The sequence below is a fragment of the Vulpes lagopus genome, chromosome 1 (genome assembly GCF_018345385.1).
Source record: "Vulpes lagopus strain Blue_001 chromosome 1, ASM1834538v1, whole genome shotgun sequence".
Lineage (NCBI taxonomy): Eukaryota > Metazoa > Chordata > Mammalia > Carnivora > Canidae > Vulpes > Vulpes lagopus.
Genome location: NC_054824.1, coordinates 28,156,346 through 28,182,421, shown reverse-complemented (window position 1 = coordinate 28,182,421; position 26,076 = coordinate 28,156,346).

Here is a 26,076-nt window from a genome sequence, read left to right as displayed (position 1 = left end):
CATTGTAGAAATTAATGAAAACAAAAGTGCAAGTCACTGAGGTATGAGAGATTATCTCAAAGCAAAAGCTGCTTCAAGACTCCCCTTATCTCTGGGGTTAGATTTTTGGCTTCATTAGTCTTGATTATATTTTCAGCTTTTTAATGCTTTTAAGAAAATGAAATTTAATTATTTCATATAGAAGTTTTAGGTTTTCTCCCAGTGGGAGGACCAATCTGAGTATAATCAGATATTTACTTAAATTTTTAACTTGCCCACTTTATTCAGCAAAATCTAACATTAGTCAACATCTTGATAATCTTCATAAATATTTACAAGGGATTTAGAATATTTGAATTCTTCTATTCCTTTATGTTTCTTCTTGTTGACTTCAGTTCTGTTTATACCTGTATTCGTTTTCTATTGCTGCTGTAACCAGCTATTGCTTATCACAAACTTAGCATCTTCAAACAATGCAGTTTTATTATCTTCTAGTTCTATAAATCAGAAGCCCAACACAAGCCTCACTAAGCTAAAATAAAAGTGTTAGCAGGGCTGTGGCACCTGCGTGGCTCAGTCGGCTAAGTGTCTGCCTTCAGCTCAAGTCATGATCCTGGGGATGAGCCCCACATGGAGCTGTCTGCAGGGGAGCCTGCTTCTTCCTTTCCCACTGCCTGCTGCTTTCCCTGCTTGTACTCTCTTGCTGTCAAATAAATAAATAAAATCATTTTTTTTTAAGGTGTTGGCAGGGCTTAATTCCTTTCTGGAGGCTCTAGAAGAGAATCTATTTCCTTATCTTTTCCAGCTTCTGGAAGTCACCCATATTTGTTGGCCCCTGTCTTCCTTCCTCTGTCATCAAAGCAGCTATGGCAGGTTATGTCCTCATACCACATTTCTCTGTGACTCTTCTACCACTGATGTATATCTTTCTCTCACAGCACCTCAGAAAAGATCTCAGCTTTTAATGACCCATATTATTAGGTGAGGCCCACCTAAATAATCCAAGACAATCTCCTTATTTCAAGAACTTTAATTACACCTGCAAAGTCCCTTTTATTCTTAAGATAATATATTTACAGGTTCCTAGGTTTGGAGGGGGGGTGGCATTATTCTACCCAGTGAATCCCCCCACTCATTATTTTTTTATTGTTACTCTTCTATTAGTAATACTCAATGCTTACTTAGGTTTACCCATATACTTTCAGGTTCATTGCTCATCATTATTTTTCCCTTTCTGCATTTTTTAGAGAGTGGGAGAGGGTACTTAAAAATGATTTTCTTAGAAAAGTATATATTTTACTAATTATCTTAGCAAAGTCCTATAAATGGTCTTTTTAATCTGTCTAAAGTTACCCTTGTCATCCTTTGCCTAAATAATGGCTTACCAGGCTATGGAATTCTAGGCTTATTCTTATTTTTCCTCCACATTATTAAGATTCTATTGTTGCTCATGAGAGGGGAGTTGTCAGTCCAGGTGAATTCCCTGGTATGTAATTACTTTCTACCCCTGGAAGCTTTTAAGATTTTTCTCTTGTGTTTCATATTCATTAAATTTATTATTTATTATTATAGATGTAAATTCATTTGTATTTATCTGACTCAAGGTTGAGTATACCACATCAAGCTGAAGACTCACGTCTTCCCTCAATTTTGCAAACCTCCATTCTTTCATTCCTTCAAATACTCTCTCCTTATATTTATAATTTTCTTCTTTCAGAAACTTTAATAGGTGTATGTTGAAACTTACTCTTCTATTCTCAAATATTTTTATCTTCTTTTTCATATTTTCCATCTCTTTTACTCTCTGTCTCTCTTAAGTTGCATCTAGTCTTTAATACTTTGAATACACTAATTCCTAATGCCTTGAATTACAGTATATTTTGATTTTAAATACTAAATCTCATATTACAGTATATTTTGATTTTAAATACTAAATCTCATATTTTAAATACTAAATCTCATATGTCTACATAGAAACTTTATTTATTTGTTAACCTTCGTTAACGCCGTAGGCGGCAGGGCAAGGAGGTCAGACCTGACACCCAGTACACCGGCCACAAGCGCAAGCCCCGCTTCTAGGTGGTTTGCTTAGGCTGCACACGGTTATTACAGGCGAGAAGTTTTCTCTGTTGAAGTGCCTACATCCGTCAGCTGACAAAAATATTGTTTTAGAAAAGTTTTCATGTTCTAACAGTTTCTCTTCACTTAACAAAAGTTTCAATAGCATCTTATTTTGTTCTAAAAGCAATAAACCACTTCCTGTGGGGGAAAAAAAAACAGATTGGGAACTCACTAGTTTAGGGAACTCACTAGTTTAACTCACTCTCCATTCCTTTTTTTTTTTTTTTTAAAGATTTTATTTATTTATCCATGAGAGACACAGAGAGAGAGAGGCAGAGACACAGGCAGAGGGAGAAGCAGGCTCCATGCAGGAACCCGACGTGGGACTCGATCCCGGGTCTCCAGGACCAGGCCTCGGGCTGAAGGCAACGCTAAACCGCTGGCCACCTGGGCTGCCCTCCATTCCTTTTTTAAGTCATATTTACTCAAACCAAAGAACTCATTGAATATTTACGGTCAATGCTGTCTAATCTCTAGTTTGCTAATGCATGTTCCTTCCCACCAATTAAGTTGTATGCTCAAGAGTGTTCATCATCAAAACTCTTATGCCCGATATTTAACCATGTATGTAAGTAAATTAAAAACCAATAAATAAGTGAAACATGAATGTGATGAGAAAATTGCTTATTCTCTGAAAGCTAATTTAAATCTTTGAAAGATCTGAAAAAAAGCAAGTTGCAAATACTAGATACATGCAAATAATTGTTAAAGAAATGGAAACCATAAAAATCTAGGATGCTTCTGTCCTGAAATCATTTGTAATTTTCTTTAAATTTCACTCAGCTATTAATAAGAGCTCTGACTGGAAACTGGGAGTCTAGATAAAGCATTATTGATAAAGTATCTACAAGTAAAACCATGGGAACTCCATTCAGCTCAACCCAAAGGCCTTAACTCTCCATGTAAAGATTGGCAAATGAATGTATATTAAATTAAACAAGACTTTTATCGCATAGATATTTATGAATTGTGATTTAATCTAACTTTTTAAATTAATCAAACAGTCTTTGGTGTTATAATTCTTCTGTTTGTGGCATCTGCTGACTCTCTCATGGTGGAGCATCTCTGTGTGTGTGTGTGTGTGTGTGTGTGTGTGTGTGTGTGTGTGTGAGTGTCTGGTATGTCCTAAGTCATGGAAAGAATACTGTAGAGTAGTACATTAGCCTCTCCTGAAGTACTAAATATGCCATGAGTTCCAAACAAGCTTTTATTTTATAAAAGCTTGGACTTCCCACATCACAGCAATATCATTCTGCAGTTAAGAGAAGAAGCTGAGTGAAAGAATTCCAAACACTGCATGCTGAACCTAAGAAACATTTCTAGCAGTTGAGGTCCAACAAAAAGGATTTTAAAAGATTCAATAAACTAAACTCTCAATAGATAGGAAGATGATAAATAGATCATCTTTAAAGTACAATTGTGTTACAGATAAACAACAGGGAATATCCTACATTTCAGAAGCAATGGACATGATCAACACACATATCTGCTTAATAAAGAAAAACCATTACATTTATTAATTTTATTAAAGTAGTTGAGCTCTATGAAACAAAAGGCTTCACAGCATTTATTTAATATGCTCCTTTCCCAACCAGTAGCATAACATAACATTATTAAAATGTGTAGACTTGCATCATATGACACGATGTGGTCACAATATCTTCTTTAAGACAACGGAATTTGCAATATACTTGCCAAGTATTTCTAGAAGGATTTGCATAACTGGGTCCATATACCTTTCATGACAAGAAGTTCATAATTGAGCACTTTTACATGCTAATGAAAGCATTCTTGATTGTTTAGAATATAGAGGAAAATATGGGAATTGTTCCAATGACAGTCATAGGCTCTTATGCCATCAGAGCCATTTGCTATGCTTCTCCTGCTCTGCTCTATATTGCAGGATTGGGAGGCGAGGGAAAGTGGAGCAGGGGAGTTGCCCTACTGGTCCTTGCAAGCCATGTTCCTAGCATCATAAAAACTGGTTGCCAAAGGGATTTGCCCAATGAGAAGCATAACCACACACTAGACAGCAGAAGGAATAATTTAGAATCTTTCTTTTTGTCTTTTCAACCTCTGGTGGCAACTCTGCAATGGCTGTAGTGTTGGCTCATGACCCTTGCCATCAACATCATCAATATGATGTTCTTCCTACCTTCCTTCCTTCCTTCCTTCCTTCCTTCCTTCCTTCCTTCCTTCCTTCCGTCTTCTGTCTATGAATGGTAATGACTTCTTGCAAGTGCTAAAATTTGTTTACCTCACCGTCCTGTTTAAATGATCAGATTCTCCATCACCTATGTGATCAAGCTGTACATTAAATCCCCTCTGTTGTAAATAGTCCAATTTTTTTTCTTCTGGTTGGTTCACGATTGAAGCAGGGATTATATTACAGTACCTAAATTCTAGAGTTTAAAAATATTTTTTATTGAGGCCTGACTTGGATATTTGTGTAAACTCTTACTGTATCTATGGGCTAGGAAACAATATTTAGTTTAGCTCTTAATATTATGTTCTTTTTTTAAAAAAAATTTATTTTCTTATTTGAGAGAAAGAGAGAGCACAAGCGGGGCGGGGGGAGGAGGCAGAGGGAGAAGGAGAAGCAGACTCACGGCTGAAGAGGGAGCCTGACATGGGGCTCTTTCCCAGGACCCTGAGATCATGACCTGAGCAGAAGGCAGATGTCTAACCAACTGAGCCACCTAGGTGCCCCTATATACAAATTTTTAAAATATGCTCTTTGGGTTGTTTATTCATCAATTCATAGTATCCTACAGACTGTCATTTGGATTATAATTGAGGTTAAAAGATAATTAATTAGGTTGAATAGCTAGTCAGATAACTAAAATTTTTGAAGTTAAATGAAATGATACATACTTAACTACCGAGCTGATCACCTATGTTGTGATGCTGTTTATACGGTAGATGCTAAAACTTAATTTCTGATATTAGTATCAGTTGATATAAGCCAATTGAATAAATTGATATACACATTCTTTCCTCTTCCTATATGCCACATGTCATTGTCTAAATGACACCATTCCATAAAGCCAGTTCTATCAGATATATATGATATGAGGAGGGAAAAAATGTGTAACTGAGTTCCACAATAATCCAATGTCATCCTTTATTTTATATTTTCTCTTTTTAATTTTACCAGAGTTGCTAAGATAGTGAAATCAATGGTTTGAAATTGTTTCTTCTTTCATGTCTTCTACAAAATCTGTGATGGAGATACTAATGAAAATGTAAAATACTAAAGCCCTATCTCATGAGGAATAAAAAAAAAAAAACAGAAAGGGAATAACCTCTAGGCTTTTGAATTATGAGGTGCTGACTTGCCCAGACCCATCAAGCTGCTCTGGGTTCATCCCTTGACAAAAGCTTCAAGGCCATTTGCTGAGGGTTGGAGAATTTAATTTCTGTACTTAAGATTTAAACATTGTTTTCAAGAGTTCTGGGACAAAAATCAAAATGTCCCCATGTTCATATACCCAAGAGAAACTATACTGACATAAGAAAAATGAATATCAAATGACATCTTGGCCATTTAAAACATTTCATCCTTTAAAAATGGAAATATTTGATAAAAAAGAAGCGACTTTGATGCTGTGCTGATCACAGGGGAAAGTATGGTTATTTTTGGATGTCTCCCTAAATAATAGTATAATAAGGACACCTAACCTTTGACTCACTGAAGCAGAGCCTATTCCCTGTGGGAAAGCACATTTTAGAGCAATGACATACCAAAATGGAGAAAACAATTAGATGTTTGTTCTTCTGCCATCTAGAAATAGCTAGTTGGGCAGCCACATGAAGTAGAGTCCGGGGTAGATAAAGACGAGGAGAGCAGTATTATCTGGCAGCCTGGTCTCTAAACCAAAAGTGATAACAATATTGGTCATGTCATCATATAATTACCCTGGGATATGGGTCATCTGAATTAATCAGTGCAGAAGTAAAGTATTTACATATCTGTGGATGCGAATTCTCTGACCCAGCTATCTCACCCTGTCCCAATATATCTGGAGAGTGGCCAAGTGTCCATTTCACTCTGAAACATGTTGATGTAGCCATGGATGATATTTTCCTTCCCACAAGTGAGATTTAGCAATGCCTAGAGGAATGATCTCAGCAAGTCTTAAAACTCCTGAACCCAGCACTGCTTATTAGTCAATTAAGCTGAGTATCTTTCAGGCTTTTGTTCAAATAAAGACATCGTGAAGAAGACATATAATATAAGGCTTATATTAAAGCCCAATATTATGTGCTGCCCTGATATCTGGTGCAATCCTCAGGCCTAATCCCAAATTCCGCCCTGCTCTCCATTCCTGTGGATGAGATTGCCTAGGATGAGATTATCAAGGAGACCAGGCAGAGAGCCTGCTTATTTCTGAGTAGCGGCTTCAATTTCCTCCCAGTTTGAGGAATTATTCAAACAAGTAAATCACCTCCTCCTGTGGAAACCAGACCCCTTACCTTCTTAAAACTTCTGCAGCCCTTGGTTTATCATTCTGCTCCCAAGTGCATCCCTCATGCAGCCCCTTCATGACATGTGATGTCCTCTTGCGCAGGGGTCTGAGTATATGTGACTAACAAACCACTGTTGATCTCATCTGTCCAGTTTCAGGTGTTGTGTGTTTGGCCATCCCCATCACCCCAGGGCAGGAATCCCTCCCTCACCAACAGGGGGAAGAAGCTGTGATTAAAACAGAGAGTCACAATTAACATTCTTTTGAGCTAATGAAAACTGTCCAGTGTTGAGGTTGTATTCTGGATATAAGACTCAGTTTCTATCTAATCTGATAAGAAACTTGCTATCCTAACTCTCTGAAGTTCCATCTTCCTAGTTTATGGTAATAATGTGCCACTATTACCACTACTACCATATATTTATTTATGTCAGACAAATGCATCATTCTATTTAATCCTTTAATCCCCCATTTTACAGCTAAGGAAGCCGAGGCATAGAAGGTTAAAATAGTTTGCACATGGTCAGAGTGTTAGTGGCAAAGTCAAGAGTACATCTAACTTGTTTTGCTTGTTTTTCTTTCACCTTCAGAGTTTCTGAGTTTAACCACAAGATTATACCACCACCATCATTACTGTAATCAATGTAATTATCAATGAACGTCCCTTGGAGCCTCCAAATCATGATTAGAACTCACAAAGACGTGGGGCTCCTGGATGGCTCAGTTGGTTGCAATCGACTCTTGATTTGGGCTCAGGTCATGATCTCAGGGTCCTGGGAAAAAGCTCCCCGACAGGCTCTGTGCTCAGCGGGAAATTGCTTGTCCCTCTAGCCTCACCCCCCAACTCATGGGCACCCACGGGCAAGCACACGTGTGATCTCTCTGTCTCTCTCTCAAATAAATAAATTAAATTATTTTTAAAAAGACAGAAATCACAACAAAAAAAATGAATTCACAAGGGGTTGCTTAGAAACCACTAGTAAATGGTAAACCATTTTAATTCAATTGAATTAATGAATACTTATGCTGTGACAAAATACTGAGCGCAATATATGGTTGTTAAATTTAATTATTAATTTCTTATTAAAGTGCACTTATGTCTAGAGTTGGAAGGATATGCTACCAATCAAGTAAAACCTCTAAGCAGAGTCAATAAATATATGTAGAATGAAAGGGCAAAACTAGCATTGTTTTACAATGTACAAACTACTATTTAAATGGCTAAAAGTGCTCTAAAGTTTATATTGAAAATATTATGAAATAAGAAGATAAAAATACAAAAAGTTAAAGATTAAAGGAAAAAATTCATGTCATATTTAGTCCCTAACATATTTCTAAGATGATTCTAATTTTAAAACATTTTCTCTAGAGACTCTTGAATTCCCCATCTCAGAGTTTTATTTGGAATTTGAACTTTGTAACAAAGAGAATTTTCTTTCATAGAGTCAGCAATTTAGAAAACAAAGTAAATGTTATTGCTTAGATGGACTGGCTTATTTCACATGGAACCAGTCAAATGGAGAATGGAAACTTTTGCTTTTTCACTTTTATAGATGAAAGATGCACCATGGAAAAGTGTGCCAGCTATATTTTTGGGTCCACATACCTCATTGTCGTCATCACTTTTCCAACAGCTTCTGAACTGGAATCTAGCCGCTTCTTTTTGATACAGTCTACATTTATTTGTATTTTTAGAGGAGAAATGTCGAGGTGTTTTGTAGGGTATGCATTAATAACTAAATAATACAGGTGTGTGTTTGCCCACTTGTTGCCTGGTTGGTTTCATAGCTTTCTTGACCATGTGGTTTCCACATCCCTAAGACTGTGTTGCAGTTCAGATTAGAGGGTTTCCTTTACTTCATGTATGACTAGGTCACACACATTAGGCAATTCTTGTGTGCAAAACGATTTTCAAGATATATAACAACCAGTACAACACCAGTATCCACTAAACAGAAAGGACAATGGAGCAGAGTCCTGGGCCATTAACTCTTTATTTGCTGGATTATAAGGAGGTCCAATGGATCCCAAGGGGAAAGACGAGAGTTACATGTGGGAAGCATGGGGCAGTGGATGTTTTCCATCTGGTTCAGAATTACTTCAGTATTTTAATAAAAAATGTAGCTAGACATGTGTATTCTTAGTGCAAAGCATCCCTAAAATGTGTGTATAACATATAATATAATATAATATAATATAATATAATATAATATAATATAATATAATAAATATAATGTATTCATAAAAGACTTGAAGTGGTTTTTCATGTGTCTGGACTTCCCCCTCACCACCACCACTTACAAAGGAAAAGTCTCCTGTGACCACAAGATCTTATCTCAATTAGTTGTACCCCAGAACTCTTCAGTGAGCCACACTGACAAATGAGTACTGATGAGGGAATTTATCCAAGATGGTTTTAAAAGTTAATAGGAAGAAAATTTTAAATGTTTTGATGTGGCTCCTTTTGGAAGAGACCTTTTTGGGATAAGAACAGTGAATTAGAAAAAAACTATCAATGTTCTTTTCATCTTCATCATAATTGATTCTACCTGTGATCATTTTGGGTCCGGTTTCCTATACATATTTGTAATATGGGTTTCATTTCCATAAAATGGGAACATAATAAATATAGGATTTACTAACGATTGTTTTATGTGGCTGCCAATCTGCCAAGTAGCATTCTTAATTATTGCCAGGAAACTAGGCATTTTCCAAACATATGTTTTGGATTTAAGACTAATATGTCATGTCAGCCCTCTCTACTGGACTGATGGGAGCCCAGTGGGACTTCAGAGTGTCTGCTTTGGAGGGTGACTTTTTGGGGTTAGATAAAAGCACTAATAGGAGGAGATAGAGCAAAGCAACAGAAGTTTCTGAAAGCAAATCCTACAAAGAAACACATCAAAGAGTTATGTTTTCATTATAAACTGATATTTTCGCTAGATGAGGATAGAGTTCGATCTTCCTCTAGAAGCCATGGAATAAAGGAAACCAGACCCTAACTTACATTAATGAACCTAATTGCAAGGCTCTTGTCTTCTTTGAACAACATAACCAGGAGTTTTGCCTCAAAATTAAGAAAAAAAAGAAGAAAGAAAGAAAAGTATATGTGGCTTTTCATTAGCCTGTGCAAACCTGGTATGTTCCATCAAAGAATTTATTCCATGACTTGGAAAAAAAGGAAACTGAAAATCAAAAGGATCTGGTCCAAATGAGCTATATATTTTAATGTATCCCTCAAAAATATTTTTCAATCCATGGAAATACCTTTCTGTGGTTTTAGTTTGTTCATCCAACACATGCTTTACTTGTAATCCACAGTTTCCTGATCTTGGCCAAAGAGCTAACATACCTGTTAAATGCACAAGTGAACATGAAACAATTTATTATTGATGTGAAAGCATATCTTGTTGTTCTCAATTGTTTTTTTTTAGAAAAATATATTTAGTATGGAATACCTCCATTCTGTCTTTAGATATTCAAGTGCTATTTCTATAGGGTTTAGAAGAGGTGCTACTTTTTCTCTAATTTTCTCAGCTAGTTGGGTAATTTTCAATTGAATTTAATAATGACTTACCAGTCTACGTATAGTTACTGTTCTTTTAAACATAAGTATTATTACTAATTTAGAGAACTTTGCATGCAGATCTGTTTCATTTCAGTATTTGGCTAAAGTGGGAACTGTGTAAGCACTTAATGTGGCAATGTGACTTCTGTAATGACAAGTTCAAATACAAAAATGAATGGAGAGCATTTGTTGGGCATCATGCTGTCTCTGCCTGTGGGAAATGCAGAGTGGCACACCAATGTTTACTTTTCCCCAAAAATGCATCAAATGCATTGCATTTGCAGCCAGCACTGAGAATTGGTATTTGCATCTATCAATGACATAAACATGACTTTACTATTTAAAATATAAGGAAACATCAACAGCTATAGATGACTATGCATGTCTAAAGAGAAGAACTGTTACTGTAGAAGAGCTTTAAGGCTCCAGCCCAAGTAAAAGCTTTAGAATTCAGCATTGTCTTGTCTTGTCATTTGTCTCCTATATACTATTGTCAACGTATTGAGCTGAAAATTAGGATTCATCAGTTTGACGAATTACGTTTAACATCCTAGGCTTAAATTTAATAAATTTAATAAGAGATCATTTAATAAATAGTGTGTGACATGATTGATGATGATATAAGTAGGACACTGTGTTTTACACCTCTGGAGACAAGTTTTGGGTTGAGAAATGTCAGAGGAAAATTAACATTTTATTGCATATTTCTTTCTTAACTGAGACATTATAACTGGAAAAAGAATTGCATGGTAAATATGTATCAACAAAATGAAGGAATTTCAAAAATCCTCAGATGACCACAACCATTATGACTTTGTTTTCTTCCTCCTCCTCCACCTCCTCCTCCATCATCTTTCTCTTATTCCTTTCTCTCTCTTTCTCCTTCTTCTCCCTTATCTTAGAGTTCTGGGATAGTTTATAAAAGGGTTTAGAAAATAAATCTCCTCAAATTAAAATTTTTGCAAATAAAACAGCCCATCTGCTAATCTGCCCAGAGAATTTGGCAGAACCCTGGGGGCAGGTGTCGTTACTTTTCTCAGGTGTTATTTGCAAACAGCAGCAGAGGAGGAAAGCTAGCTCCTCCTCTAAGGCACAGTCTCACATCTTGCCTTGTGATAGCATTTCCAACATTTTTTATTTTATTTATTTATTTTTTTGTAGCTTCAAGTTTTTATTTATATTCTAGATAGGCAACATACAGTGCAATATTAGTTTCAGGTGTAGAATTAAATGATTCATCACTTATATACAACACCCAATGCTCATCACAAGTGCCTTCCTTAATACCCATCACCTATTTAGTCCATCCCCTGCCCACTTGCCCTCCAGCAACCCTCAGTTTGTTCTCTATAATTAAGTGTATTTTATGGTTTGCCTCTCTTTTTTTTTCTCCCTGTGTTCATTTTATTTTGTTTCTTAAATATGACATATGAGTGAAATCATATGGTATTTGTCTTTCTCTGACTGATTTCGCTTAGTGTAATACTCTCTAGTTCATCCATATTGCAAATGGCAAGATTTCATTCTTTTTTATGGCTGAGTAGTATTCCATATATATATATATATATATATATATATATATATATATATATATATATATTACATGTTGTTTATCTGGAAGAAATGGATGAATTCCTAGAAACATATAAACTACCAAAACTGAAACAGAAAAAAATAGAAAACTTGAACAGACCAATAACTAGCAAAGGAATTGTATCAGTAATAAAAAATCTCCCAATAAACAAGCCCTGGACCAGATGGCTTCCCAGGGGGAATTCTACCAAAGGTTTATTTACTTTTTAAAAGAGTTCATTTATTCATTCATGAGAGATACACACACACACACACACAGAGAGAGAGAGAGAGAGAGAGAGAGAGAGAGAGAGAGGCAGAGACACAGGCAGAGGGAGAAGCAGGCTCCATGCAGGGAGCCTGATGTGGGACTCGATTCTGGGTCTCCAGGATCACTCCTTGGGCCAAAGGCAGGCACTAAACCGCTGAGCCACCCGGGCTGCCCTCCACCAAATGTTTAAAGAAGAGTTAATATCTATTCTCAAACTGATACAAAAAATAGAAATGGAAGGAAAACTTCCAAACTCATTCTATGAGGCCAGCATTACCTTGATTCCCAAACCAAAGATCTCACTAAAAAGGAGAGTTACAGGCCAATATCTCTGATGAATCTGGATGCAAAAATTCTCAACAAAAACTAGCAAATCAAATCCAACAGTACATTAAAAAAATCATTCACCACGATTATGTGCGATTTATTCCTGGGCTGCAAGGGTGGTTCAATATTAACAAATCAATCAATGTTATACACCACATTAATAAAAGAAAGGATAAGAACCATATGATCCTCTCCACAGATGCAGAAAAAGCAGTTGCGCAAAGAACAGTGTCTGTTCATGATAAAAACCTTTAACACAGTAGGAATAGAGGGAACATACTTCAACATCATAAAGTTCATATACAAAAGACCCACAGCTAATACCATGTCAATGGGGAAAAACAGAGTTTTCCCCTAAGGTCAGGAACAAGACAGGGATGTCCACTCTCACCACTATTATTTAACATAGTACTGGAATTTCTAGTCTTAGCAACCAGACACCAAATATGTTTTTGTTAGCAGAGCCAAGATCTCTCCATACCTAAATCAGAGAAAGAGACTTCTGACGAAACAATTTTAGGAAATACTACATGAAGAAAGTGAAATTGCTGTGTTTTTTTTTATTTGTTTGTTGGTTTATTTGTTGCTAAACAGTAAGACCTTTCTTTAGCATGTGTGGATACCTCTTTGAATTAATGAACTATTTAGAATTGTCACAAATCCAAATGAAAAGAACATAGGCTTCGTGGGGTTTCCATCTGAGTGTGAATCTGTCCAGACCCTGAGGAGTTTTCTTAACCTTTCCCATCCTTTGCTTTTTAATATGTAAAATGAACATGGCAGTAGCTTCCTAGCATCATCAGGAACAGCAAACATGAGAGTGCATGCAAAGTGCTAGCACAGTGTCTGGCACTTGGGCAGCCTTCAATGAATGGTTGTGATGATTCTGATGAATACTAGCCCTTGCAATGCCAATCAATCTGTAGGCACTAGGCAGCAGCATTACTTCATAGCCTTGTTGCCTGGCTACCTTGGCAGAGGAGTATTTTCAGTTTAAAAGAAAACTGTCAGGGATGACAGATTTTTCTCTCACCAGATTTATCTCCCTCAGACTTTGTCAACTTTTACCCAATATGGGCCATGGATCTGAGCTAAATTATCATGTGATTAAAATGTCCAGAATCAAAAATTCCTTCAACCCCAGAATCTAGAGATAGCGAGGATTTTCAGAGGAATTTGGCTGAATTTCAGAGTTTTTTTACATTGATTTTGAACACTTCCTCTTGTCCAAAAGTCACAAGCAATTGAAGCTTAGATTGATCATCTGGATTGCATCATCTGACATTTGTTTGTATTTGTGCATTTTGTAGTATGAACTCTTTTCATCGTGGTTAAGTATAAATTCCATGGAAATTTTAAAATTTATATTATAGCAGCAACACTAAATTCTCTAATAGCATTTACCTAAAATTCATTCTCTTAGCCATTAAAAATTATTTATTTTGTTATTCATTCGGTCATTCATTTCTACCCAGACAATTCTCTATTACTTTATCTGGAATATCTATTTATCTATTTATCTATATATCTATTTATCTCTGCCTAGGAAACTCTTACCCCTCCTCAGCTCTCTTTCCCCCCAGAAGTCTATAATAACTTCTCCAGCCAGGGATAATCCTTTTATATCCCTCTCACTGCAACCTTCAAGGCATGTGTTACCCACTGCCTTGGAAAGTAGTTTTGTGTATTATTTAGATTTTACATCTGCCCCAAACACCATAAGTTGCTTGAAGACAGGACCCTCTTTATCTTTGTGTTCTCCACAGTTCAGTGCCTTGTACATAATTGGTTCTCAAGAAATGTTCAGACACTTTTGTGGTGACCAAAAGATTAGATAGTTACTGACAGCAAAGTTTTTTTTAAAAATGCTGTATTATTTCTGCCATGTTCCAAAAGTAAAGATAAAGAAAAATATCCCCCAAGTAATGTAGAAATTATAGATAGGTTCTTTTACAAAGTAGAGAGAGAGAGAGGTGAAAACATGTAGTCCGACTCTTTCTCCTCTTCCTCCATGAATGCAGTTTGGAATTATCTTGATGTGTCCTTAACAGATCATCAGACATCAGAGAATCCCTGGATGGAGATGAGTCACAAAATAAAAGCAGAAATATTTCTTCTTTCCCTCCACTTTTGAAAAAATACCTAACTTTTAAAAGAGTCACTGTTTTGTATTCATTTTTCAGATCTTTTTCCATAATCAAAAGTTATATAGAATTGAGCTCCATGGGTGAATGGCTCCAGGAATTTTGAAAATAATGAAAATAAAATGAAGAGATTTTTGAAGATCAAAAATTAAACAAAAACAAACAAAAAGCCCATTAGCAATTCTAAAGCTCACTATTGTCACCTTAAAATATGATTTCTGAGTTCAACACAAGCAAAATGACTCCTGCAGAATGACGACAAGAAGCAGCAAAGTATACCCTGTACTGTCACCATTTGGGATGGGTAAGAGAGGCACCCTGGCCTATCTCCGCATAGGGGCACGGAAACAGAGAAAACAGGGCCACAGATGTTTGACTTTCAATCAATTAGAGCATGAAACACAAAGTACCAAATAAGAATAGATTGAGATAGAAAATATCAGCAGAAAAGTGAATCTAGGAATTTTGTGTATTTAAATTCAACTAAATGTGATCAAAACAATTAACCGGGGTTAAACTGAATACTCAGCAACCAGGATAGGTTTAGAACAATCATTTTACTTACAAAAGAAACAATTGGTGCTATTCAGGAAAATGAAACATTTGAGTACACTCTAGAAGAAGAGTTTATCACCCCTAACCCCTGAAAACCTTTCAGAAAAAAATAAACCGGCCTTTCTGAGTATGGCTTGGACAGCTGCCCACCCTGCCAGATTCCATGGATGATGGCACAACTCATTCCCAAGACAGGCTTGGTCAGGGGAGTGGGAAGATGCTCCAAAAGCCATGCTGATGCAATGACTTCCTTAAAAATGAAGAAGAGTATATTCTTGAAGAGAATACATCCACAGGGAATATAAAAACTGATTTGACATTTATCAGTAGTTTCAAGATCAAAAAATCAAAATAAACACTGAGAGCAAATGGAAGGCGGAAGCATGGGACATTGAAGAAGGAAGGATAACTCTTAGGGAAGGCCATTCCTGAAAACCCTGATGGAAATCTATTAAGTGGAAGAAGTTGAAGTATGAAGAATCATCTTTTTTTTTTCTTTTTGTAGCTTATGTTACTCATTAAGATCAAAGAGAGCCAACTTACCCTGAAAAATGCCGTTTCTTCGGCACACAAATGAATGAATCAATGAACATAACATTTATTGAACACCTGATTTGGGCCAAGCCCTGGACTAGACACTTTCAAAATTATTACCTCATTTAATTCTCACAACAATTCTGTCAGTTAAGAATTATATGTGTAATTACATAAGTAAGAAAACAGACTTATAAAGGTTAGATAAGGAGCTCAAGGATACACTGCTAATATGGAGTAGGGCCAGATTTCCAGCCTACATCTTGATTCCAAGCTGAGATTTTTGTTCAATAGGAAAATCACTGCTTCTCTTTTTAAAAATGAATCACTGTTGTTGGCAAAATTGTGCTTTGGGTGGACAGATGATTCAAAAACTTGTCCAAAGAAGTTCTGGAGCCACCTTGAGACTTTCAGAATCAATCATCAAAATGGAAACAGTTTAATGACAGTCTGGGCAATTACCCCATTATGCCCAACAAACCGGGGAGAATGAGCCTTCAGCTTGACTCATGTATTTAACTGTTGTTTCAGGAGAGGCCTGAAAGGAAAAGAGGTTATGTCAATTGTGTTTTAACAGAGTGACTAAGTTGTGAGCATTTCCAAAAAAATATTTTTTTCTTCAGCATTTAGTTTTACTGGCTTTGGAGACAATGACTCAGGCATCTCTTTGTTGCTCTACTCTCTAATTAGCAAGTTCTAAAGAGATCACCTAAAGAAAGGGAGGAAAAATGCCTTGATTTTGTTCAAAACCTCACTCCAGTCATTCCCCCAAATGAACTTCTAGAAATGCTATCAAGCCATTAACATAACTTGATGAAAGGAGAAAGTACACTGCCTGTTACAACAAGCTTCTCTAGAAGCACAAGGCCAGCCCTCTGACACTATCTTTCAAAGGCCTCCAAGGTTTTCAGACACCCATTTAATCAAACACCTATTTACTCCGTGACCCTCTGGAGTACCAGTCAAGTGCTGGTGGGTTGTAAGATACACAGTTTTATCACCACTTTCCTAACGTGAAGGGAACCTAAACCAGACATGTAGGGGTGGGGAGAGAAGGACAGGAGGGGAAAAGGTGAAAACAATTTTTCCAAACTGGCCTAAGGCAAGAGTTGGGCTGTGCAATTGCTTTAGTCTGAAAACATTATGAAAAAAAACCACCATCTGTTTTATGGGCTTTTGGAAGAAAGTGCCTCAATACTCTGCAGCCCCTGGAGCAGAAAAGCACTCCTGCATGAGGACCAGGAGTCCGGGATGCCAGCCTGAGAGCCACACTGCTGAGCTGGAGCATTCAGGCGGCCTCATTTTCATAGTCCCGAGAGCGATGGACTGCAAGGGCATTTAGGTTTCATCATCACCGAGGTGTTTTCAACAGAGTAAAAATTCCTGATTACAGAGGAATGTGATGAGGCTTGTGTTACACAGTTATCAAAAACTTCGAACACTTTAAGAGATGGGGTGCTAAACGTTACCCGCCGGCAGTGTGGGATGATCGTACTAATGAGTAACCTCTCTTTAGAGCAATAAATGAGATGCTGTATGAGAAACAAAAAGAAGCAAAAACCATGTCTGCTGGAGTGATCTGGTTTATGGTCAGTCATTTTGCCCAGTCAGTCCCAGAGGTCTTGTTCTCAGTCTGTAGAAATGGCCTCTTTCCTCTTTACTCCAAGGAGGTGTCAGGTTGACCCAGCTGTCTTCACAAAAGTCTGAGGGTGGTGTTGCCCCCTCAGAGATGGGGAACGATGATGAGAAGAAGGTTTGGAGGGTTCCATAAACAGGCTGGCAAGAAGCCCACATGGAGCTGCAGGGTAGACAGCAGAGTGTGGGTCTAGATCTCCATAGAGGTTGATGAATGACTAGATAGTATAAGATCTGAAATGTCTGCTGGAGTTATTACTTGGCACTAAAGACCCTGACCAAAGAAGTTTTACTAGAAATGGTGGTTTGACAAAACTGACAAGGTATGGTAACTGAAGTCAATTATGACTTCATTATTTGCAAAAAGATTCAAGATGAGACGCAATTTTTTTAAAGAATAAGGGAAGAAAACTAAACTCTCTTTTCTATACTTGTCCATTTTCAAAGACTGGGGTAAATTACGTTCATATTTCTTATCTTTTTTTGTAACACATTTTCAGTCCAACCAATTTATTTTGCAGGTAATTCTAAACTTTAAAGGTGAGGCCTATAATGATTTAAACTGCATTCTAATGTTTTATTCCCTGTTACATTGCTATATAATTGCTGCCTTGCTGCTTATATGGAAGTTATACCTTCCAGATTTGAGGGCCAGGTTATTGGCTTCCGTCTATTTACTGGGATTTTAAACTCAAATACAGGGCCAGGCATGTACCTAAGTGGTTTAAGTAAGCATACTCAGGGAAGTCGTGGGAACTGTGATGCTAGCGAGCACTCTCATGCCCATCGAAAGGGGGCAACCGATTCTCAGCTTCAGCTATTTGCTGTCACCATGCTGAGGTGTGGGCCTCTCTCAATGACCAGATCTCTCCTTTTGAAAAGGAGCCAGATACTTGCATTTTCACATGAACTCTCTTGATTTTGAAGGTCTTTGCAACTAAATATATATATTTTAAACCCTCACCAGGAAAAAGAAACAAACTTCTCATTCTCCTTCAGAGCTCGACTTAGTCACTTCTCTAGTGAAGCCTTTCCCCACCTCCATGAATATAAACCTCATAACACCTGGACTATGCCATCACAGCATATATCTACATCATAATTATCTGATTGCTTATAAAATTTTGATATGTCTCTCTTCCCCTTTAACAGTAAGGCCCCTAAGGGCAGGAAATATCTTTCCTACTTACAAACATATTACCATATTCCCATGTGCCTGATACATAGTGAGTGTTCCTATATTGAATAAAGGAATAGATGACTGTTACCTGCCTGTCAGATCGAAACCTTAAGTGGAGATTATGATGACTTGAGGCACACTGTTTTTAGAGGTCCAAAATAGCAATAGAAACATGCAGGGTAAATTATAACTCCAGGCACTAGGCCATAGTAACCAGTAAGTCCATTTATAAGAATAACTAGGAAGATGATCATAATCCCATACAGTGTGCCTCAAATTAAAATAGTTATGTTCAGGGCACCTGCCCAACTCAGTTGGAAGATCATGTAACTCTTGATTTCAGAGTAGTGGGTTTGAGCCCCACACAGGGTGCAGAGATGACTTAAATAAATAAAACTTCTAAAAAACCCCAAAACCCAAAAAACAGTTATATTCACAGCCCACAAAATAATTCTAGGGAAATTATATCTGCACATGAAAATTTGGATATCTATATATTTTCTTAGGCTGGTGTGTTTTTTGTTCATAGCATTAAATTTTAGTTTTACTCCGATTATTGGTATTTTATAATGTCTGTTGTATGTTGGTTTTCATACGTTGCTTGTTGAAGGCAAGAGCTAAATGATTCCCCACAGAGGCACCGGGGTGGCTCAGTCTGTTAAGCATCTGCCTTCAGCTCGGGTCGTGGTCCCAGGGTCCTGGGATTGGCTGCCCTGTCCCAGACTCCCTGCTTTCAGGGAGTCTGCTTCTCCCTCTGTCCCTCCCCCTCTGCTTGTGCTCTCTCCCTCTCTCCCTTGCTCTTTCTCAGATAAACAAAGATAAGTATATTAAATATAAATAAATAAAGATTCCACACAAATTTGGTTCAATAATAAAATCTCTCCCTATATTAACTCAAATGGGTTGGCTAATCTAACAAAATATTGGCTGTTAAACCAATAATGTTTAAATATGACTGCCTGGGGGAGGCTGCTGTTGCTCAAAGAAATACTTTATTTTTAAAATTATTCCCAAGAACAACTTATTTCATCAGTTGATCTGTAGTTTCTCTGTTCAAAAATCAGAGATAGGCTTGGCAAGCTACATTTATTGAGTGTGTACTCTGTGCCAGGTACCATTCTAAGTACTCTATATGTATGTATATTTTAACCTATTTTTTTAAAGATTGTATTTATTTATTCATGAGAGACACTGAGAGAAGGCAGAGACATAGGCAGAGGGAGAAGCAGGCTCCTTGCAGGGAGCCTGATGTGAAACTCGATTCTGGAACTCCGGGATCGCCCTGAGCCAAAGGCAGATGCTCAACCGCTGAGCCACCCCAGGCGTCCCTGTATATTTTAATCTGACAAATCTATGAAGGGGGCACTATTGCTAAAATATTCCCCATTTTGCCTTATGAGAAAACTGAGACACAGGATAATAAGTAATTTGTCCAGAGTCATACAATGAATAAGTCATGAAGCCAGGGTTTGTACGCAGCCACTCTCTCTACGGGACCTTCCTTACTCTTAAGCTCTATGTCATGGCAATAGGTATTTAAATGAATACTTTCCTTTTTACCTTTAACTTCTGTTTCTATTCATTATACCACTGACATATACTTTCTTTAATTACCAGGGATACGTTTGGAAATTATGTCATAGAACATCCTCTCATTTTCATGTTAATACAATGACTTTCTATATCATATAATTATTATTTTAAAATCTTGACTTTATGTTGCAAATATATGTTATAAACAGGTCACCAGTTCATTGTTATCTGATCATTTATTCCAGTTTCTTAACAATTAAAAAATGGAAAATATGATCATCTTTGCTCCATCTTCTTTTCTGACTCTAAGATGAGAAGATTCATACAGGAAGCTTTTAAAGACCTATGACACCTTGTTCCATGGATGAGTCAAAGGTTTTTACCCAACAATTTTGAAATTTCCTGAGAAACCACATGGCACTGAATTCCAGGCTTGTAACTTATGTGGTTACCTTGTAACTTATCAAATTCTTGTCACCCCAATCAACAAAACCTACAGAGAGAAAACTTTCTCCCTGGGTTGTTTTCCTGGTAGCTTGAAAACTGAAAGAAAAGACAAGGTCAAAAATGTGCTTGAACCAACATTTGCTTCACATTTAACTCCAGAGTATTAAATAAATTCCCAAGGATTGTACTAGCCTATGTGAGGTCAAGCCTGTTGTGAAAGGAAAGGATGACAATTGACCCTTTCTTAGAGCAAAGCCTCCTGCCTTCCATCCCACCACTCAACTACAGAGTCAAGATCCTGAGAGTTGACAGCTTCCTCGGTAGATAAATTCCAGCCTGCCCCAAATGAGCCATGTACTCATGAAACCAAAGAACCAGCAGAGACCCCTGGGACCATCTATCGCAGCAGTTCCCAAATACTCCTGCGGCCAAGATTTCATTTATCTCCTCCCCCTCATCTCAGCCATGGACCATGGATTTGGAAAAATTTTTTCAAGTGAACTAGATATGCTAAATATAATTAACTATATTTGTCAATGCTGTTCACCTAAGAGAAATACAAATATATATAGTCTGAGCTTCTGATCCAAGATCTCCACTCCACAAAGTCTTGAAATAATTTCTAACCCAAAGCAAGGAAATAAAATTACCCATGCAATCTTATAAATAAAATTCAGGCTCACTCTTAGAACCCAACTGCTGTCTTCAAGTATGTTTAGGTGTCTAGATCTGGAAAATAGTGACATATTCAATCTGATATTTTACTGAAGGCCACAGAGACATAGTAACCTGCCCAAAACAAGACTGAAAGGTTGACCAGAAACTACACATATCATGGGTCCCAATTCTAGCCAGCTTAAAAGCGTATACACTGTTCAAAGCTGAGATGAAATACTCAGCCAAAATCTTTTACCAAGACCAATTTCATATCAGAAGATGAGAAACCACATCTAAAATAAATTCACCAGAGTCTGTTTGGTTGAGTATAATATGCCACTCTGCAAAAAGAATGAAAATCCAGAACTATGAGAAAAGCCTGGACTTGGCTATGAACTTTCATGAAGAGTGTGACAAAGACTAATGCAAGAGGTGAGAAATATTCAGAGTGAGTGTTCATGTCTTTATAGAGGAGGAGGAAACCCAAGGAAAACAAATTACATCAGTTAAGGCTAACAGGATAGAGATAAGAGAAGTGAAAGAGCCAAAGGAGATAAGGTAAGCCCAAAGGGTTAAAGAGTATTAGGAGCACAAATCCATCAGGAAGGAAAGGATGATGAGCGAGAAACTGGGGCTTCTAATAAATGAGCCAGGGCACAGAATTAATCACAACTCCAAAATCTGCTGAGATGCGGAACTCATTTTTTAAGTTAGTCTTCTTGGTGAAAAAGAAAATCAAAAAGGTAAAAGAGAAAGAAATATGATGAATTTTAAAGGAACGAAAGTCTTAGGAAAAATGCCACTGACAAGTCAGGAGAGGATAATCCATGTATGTGAGTATGCATGAAACCAGCCCAGCCCATTTCTCTGTAATCGTGGTAATAGCTACAGGACAATATAAACCAATTAAGAAACAAGTACTGGATTTAGTCAAGCAACTGGTTATTACTAGTTTCTACATTAAACTATTCGATTGAATTAAATATTATTTTTGGAGGCATGTTAATTTGAGACTCAGAACAAACATATGAAGATATTTTGATCCAGTCCTTCAAATTTTAGACAAATTGTCACTCCTGTTTTGAAGATGAAGTACAAGAGGTCACAGAGATAAGATAGATATGCAGGTGCTAGAATTGAGACCCAAATCAAATAGTTCTGTACTCTTAGGCAGAACTTTCTGGATTTCAAACTGACTGCTCTTAAGAACCATCACTTATCAAGTCCCAATCATTGGCCAGCACTGACCACACTATAGTATATCGAATCCTCTCAATAATCTGCTGACTTATGTATCCTACTTCTTTACAATGAGGAAACTGAGCACTGGGAAGAATGAATAAATGTCCAATTTTACAGTTGGTATATGAATATTCATTAGTTAATAGACTGGAGGTCTAATACAGATGCAATCTGTTTTAAGAAAACATGTTAAGTGAAAAGTTAGCTTTACAAAAATTGAGGTTATTCACCTCACAAATGTTCACATAAAAGCAATTACCATAGCATTCCTTGACTCTAATGTCTTGAATTAAGTATCTTAATATCTATGGATATTAAGTTCCTTGCAATTTTATTATTTAAAATGTTAAGAAGACAAATGGAAACAGTACCTCACCACACTACATTTCAAATATGAATCAGTAAGACTAAATTATAGTCAACGTTTTAAAAATGCATCTATTTCAAACAAAGTGATACCCTCCTTTGGAAGCTAGAATCAAAGAGAATGTGACTGCACATTCTGGAAGGAGTTTTAGCTATGCTCCCAGGCAAAATAGTTGAACTTAGTGGGGAAGTATAGACAGAGAGGTTGTCTTCACTACACATGGAGCAGGAAGTTTACCAGGGGATTCTCCACTATTATCACAGCTATGCAAGGGTCACCTGAAGCATAGCAGCCACCACATCCCACTGATTATTACACTAGTCATCTAGCTGTCAACCTGCCAACTACCATTCCCTTCTCCAGCTCAGAGAAACAGGAAATTACACTTTTTGAAACTATAAGAAAAGAATCCAAGTGTGGGATAAAAAGAAATGTTTATTTCTTGAACACCTTCTCAGTTGCAAAGGAAAGAAATGGTCTGACAGTGTCTTTAATAAGAATCCCTACATGAGTAGGTTTCTAAACTCATTTTGGCCTAAAGGCACATACTCTAAATTATTCATACATATTGCTTTGTGTCTTCTAAGTAATTTGCTTCTAAAGTAGTAAAACTAGGGTGTGAGAGGGCAGGCTTCAGAGTTGGATTGGTCATGGTTCAAAGGCAGCTCTATTGTTTACTCGGTTTTGTCTTCTCTCAAACTCCAGTGTCTTCATATGTAGAATGAAAATATAATGATACCTAGTTCATGATCATTGTAAGAATTGAATGACATAAAATACATACAATCCAGGGTTGATATGCACACAAAGCCCTTAGCAGAGGCTAAAAATGCTTAATATACAATAGAAATTACTATTATAATTATTTTAAAACCAATTCAGCAGTCCATCAATCCATAATCAAAACATGTTTTTCCCTCTTCACAATTTGAATTTTCCTATCCTTTTTTCTCACTTAAATAAAATTCTTATCTTCTTTCGTAAAGCAGGCAAATACATGTAATATCTGTTTTCCAGATTTTTGAGAAGAAAACATCATAAATATATTTGATATAGGGAATATTGTGAGTCTAGACCAAAGCATCTCTAACATCTTTTCCTTTATCTGGAAAACCAAAACTCACCTTCAGTGTTTCCTTGAGTACAAGCATTTCTAATCAAATCTAGTTCTAGAAAGAGAGTAATTGTCTAAGAAATGTCTCTGTTGGTGGAAATACAGTGACATGGGGAGAAATAAAAAACTAACAAGGTGCTAAGCTGGACTGGTGGGTAAACCATGTGTGACCTTGGGTTTGAGCTTCATAGCAAACAAAGGAATGTTTGTTTCTCAGCTTCTCTGAGAAATGGGTTCAGACTCCAGGAAATTCAGCACAAAGTGGATTTGAACAAGATCAACATGAGAAAGTTGATGGGTATAATAAAAAGGTAAATGCTTGGCTATAAAGAAGGAATTTGACTCCACTTCTTTGTCTTTATTATAAATATTCCAGGAAAATAACATTGCCTCTAAACTTAAGTGGTCTGGCATCTTAAAAACAACACCTTCTGCCTCTGTGAGATATTTTGGAGAATGAAGCACCGTGAACCCATCCAATGCTTATGTAACACATGGCTGTTTGACATTTGCCAAACTCTCTGCCAGTAAAATTCTGATAACTTTCAGGCAAAAAGCAAAAGAAGGTGAGAAACTCTGGAAAGTGGTTAAGAAAAGCAGTTATGACTAAATGTCCGAATCACAAGAACTAGAACACAGCAAGCCTGGGGCACCTGAGTGGTTCAGTTGGTTAAACGTCCAACTCTTGGCTTAGGCTCAAGTCTGATCTCAGGGTTGTGAGATCAAGCCCCATGTTAGGCTCAGTGCAGAGTTGGCTTGAGTTTCTCTCTCCCTCTCCTCTCTCTCTCAAATAAAAAAAAAAATAAATCTTAAAAAAAAAAAAAAGAAAATAGCCTATGCAGGGGGGAGGGGACCTTTGAAAGCAGGGGAGGTGCAGCCTGTGGTGCAGCACTGTTCTTGTCAAGAACAGTGTGTTGTCATCAGAGGAAAAGTGTTAGTATTACTCAGGATAGTACATGTGAAACCCTGGAGTAGGCAACATTGTTAAAGCTGATTTTCCATCATTAAGGTATTTATGATGACACAAAGTTAAACATCTGTTCACTCTCTGAGCCATCTCTCAGAGCCTGGGCTGTGGTCCCAGCTGGTTGATTCAAAACCCTCTGCGCACATGTACCATGTCTTGCCCACTCCCTAACTTTGTGTACACAGCATTACCGCACCCTGGATGCTGGTTCTAACAACTGTATAACTTCTTTAAAATTCTTCCAAAGGCGGCCAAAGAAGCTAGAATTTAAAAACACATTCACCAAATATTGTTCTTTTGTTTTTTACACAACCTGCACTATCTTTTGTCTTGCTGTTCCCTCCCACACAGACTGGTGTTCAATCTAAACCAAGGGGAAAATGTCAGCAACTTCTTAATTGAATTATTTTGGTCTATTTAAGGATTGCTCAGTGTGGATTTTCCTATAGAGAATCTTTTTTGAGACACTTGAGAAACACAACCACATGTGAAAAGCCAACAAAAGATCCAGAGAGTGTTCAGAGAAAGCTTAGGATAATAATTTTTCCTTTGGGTCATCCTATCGGGATTTATTGAATGGACATCTGATTCTCAAGAGGCAACTGTTTTCAGACAGGATTTCTGCAGCCAGGGCTCTCTACTCCAGCAGCCCACCAGTGACCTGAGAAACTCCTCGGTAAAGTTTAGGGTGATTGTAGGCTGGAGACCCAACATATTTCCTTCTTCTCTTTGCCAATTCTACTTAACATAAGATTATGAGAGTCTGCTCTTCCTCCAGAAAACCTTCCTGACATCTCCATTTGGTGCTTTGTTCTCCTGCCTGCTCGATGGCAGCTGGCACGAGGTCCTGAGCCTCTGTCCTCATGCAGGCCAGCTATTTACTCAGCCATTTGCTTTTCTGGAATGTCCTCCCTGACTCAGCCCCAACGCCAAGATTGCTGTTATCAGCGCTCAAATACCAGGCCCTCCCCTATGAAGTAAGAAGATATACCCTGGCAGTCCCGGAGAGGCAGGGAAATGCTGGCATCTCATTAGTTTTCAGGGTTAGAATTTCACTGTCAAGCTCCCTATCTGTGGAGCCCTCCCAGATAAACAGTAGATGGGGGCTCACAGCACATTCCTTTCACACTCGCTAATTCCAGGCGAGCACTCTGCAGACGGGCGCCAGTGAAGCTCCCGAAGCGGTGGCTCAGGTGGTCCCTCTGGTCTCCTGGTAGTAATTAGGAGAATGTCCTTCCTATCCTCTCTGCTGTGATGCTCTGGTCAAATCTATAGCCTTGTCAGTTAATATTTAGGGCTGGGCATGTTACACTTATGAAAAAAAGTATATAGACTTCAAGTTATTTCACAATAAGGTTTACATTGGACATTCACATGCATACGATTCCTACTGC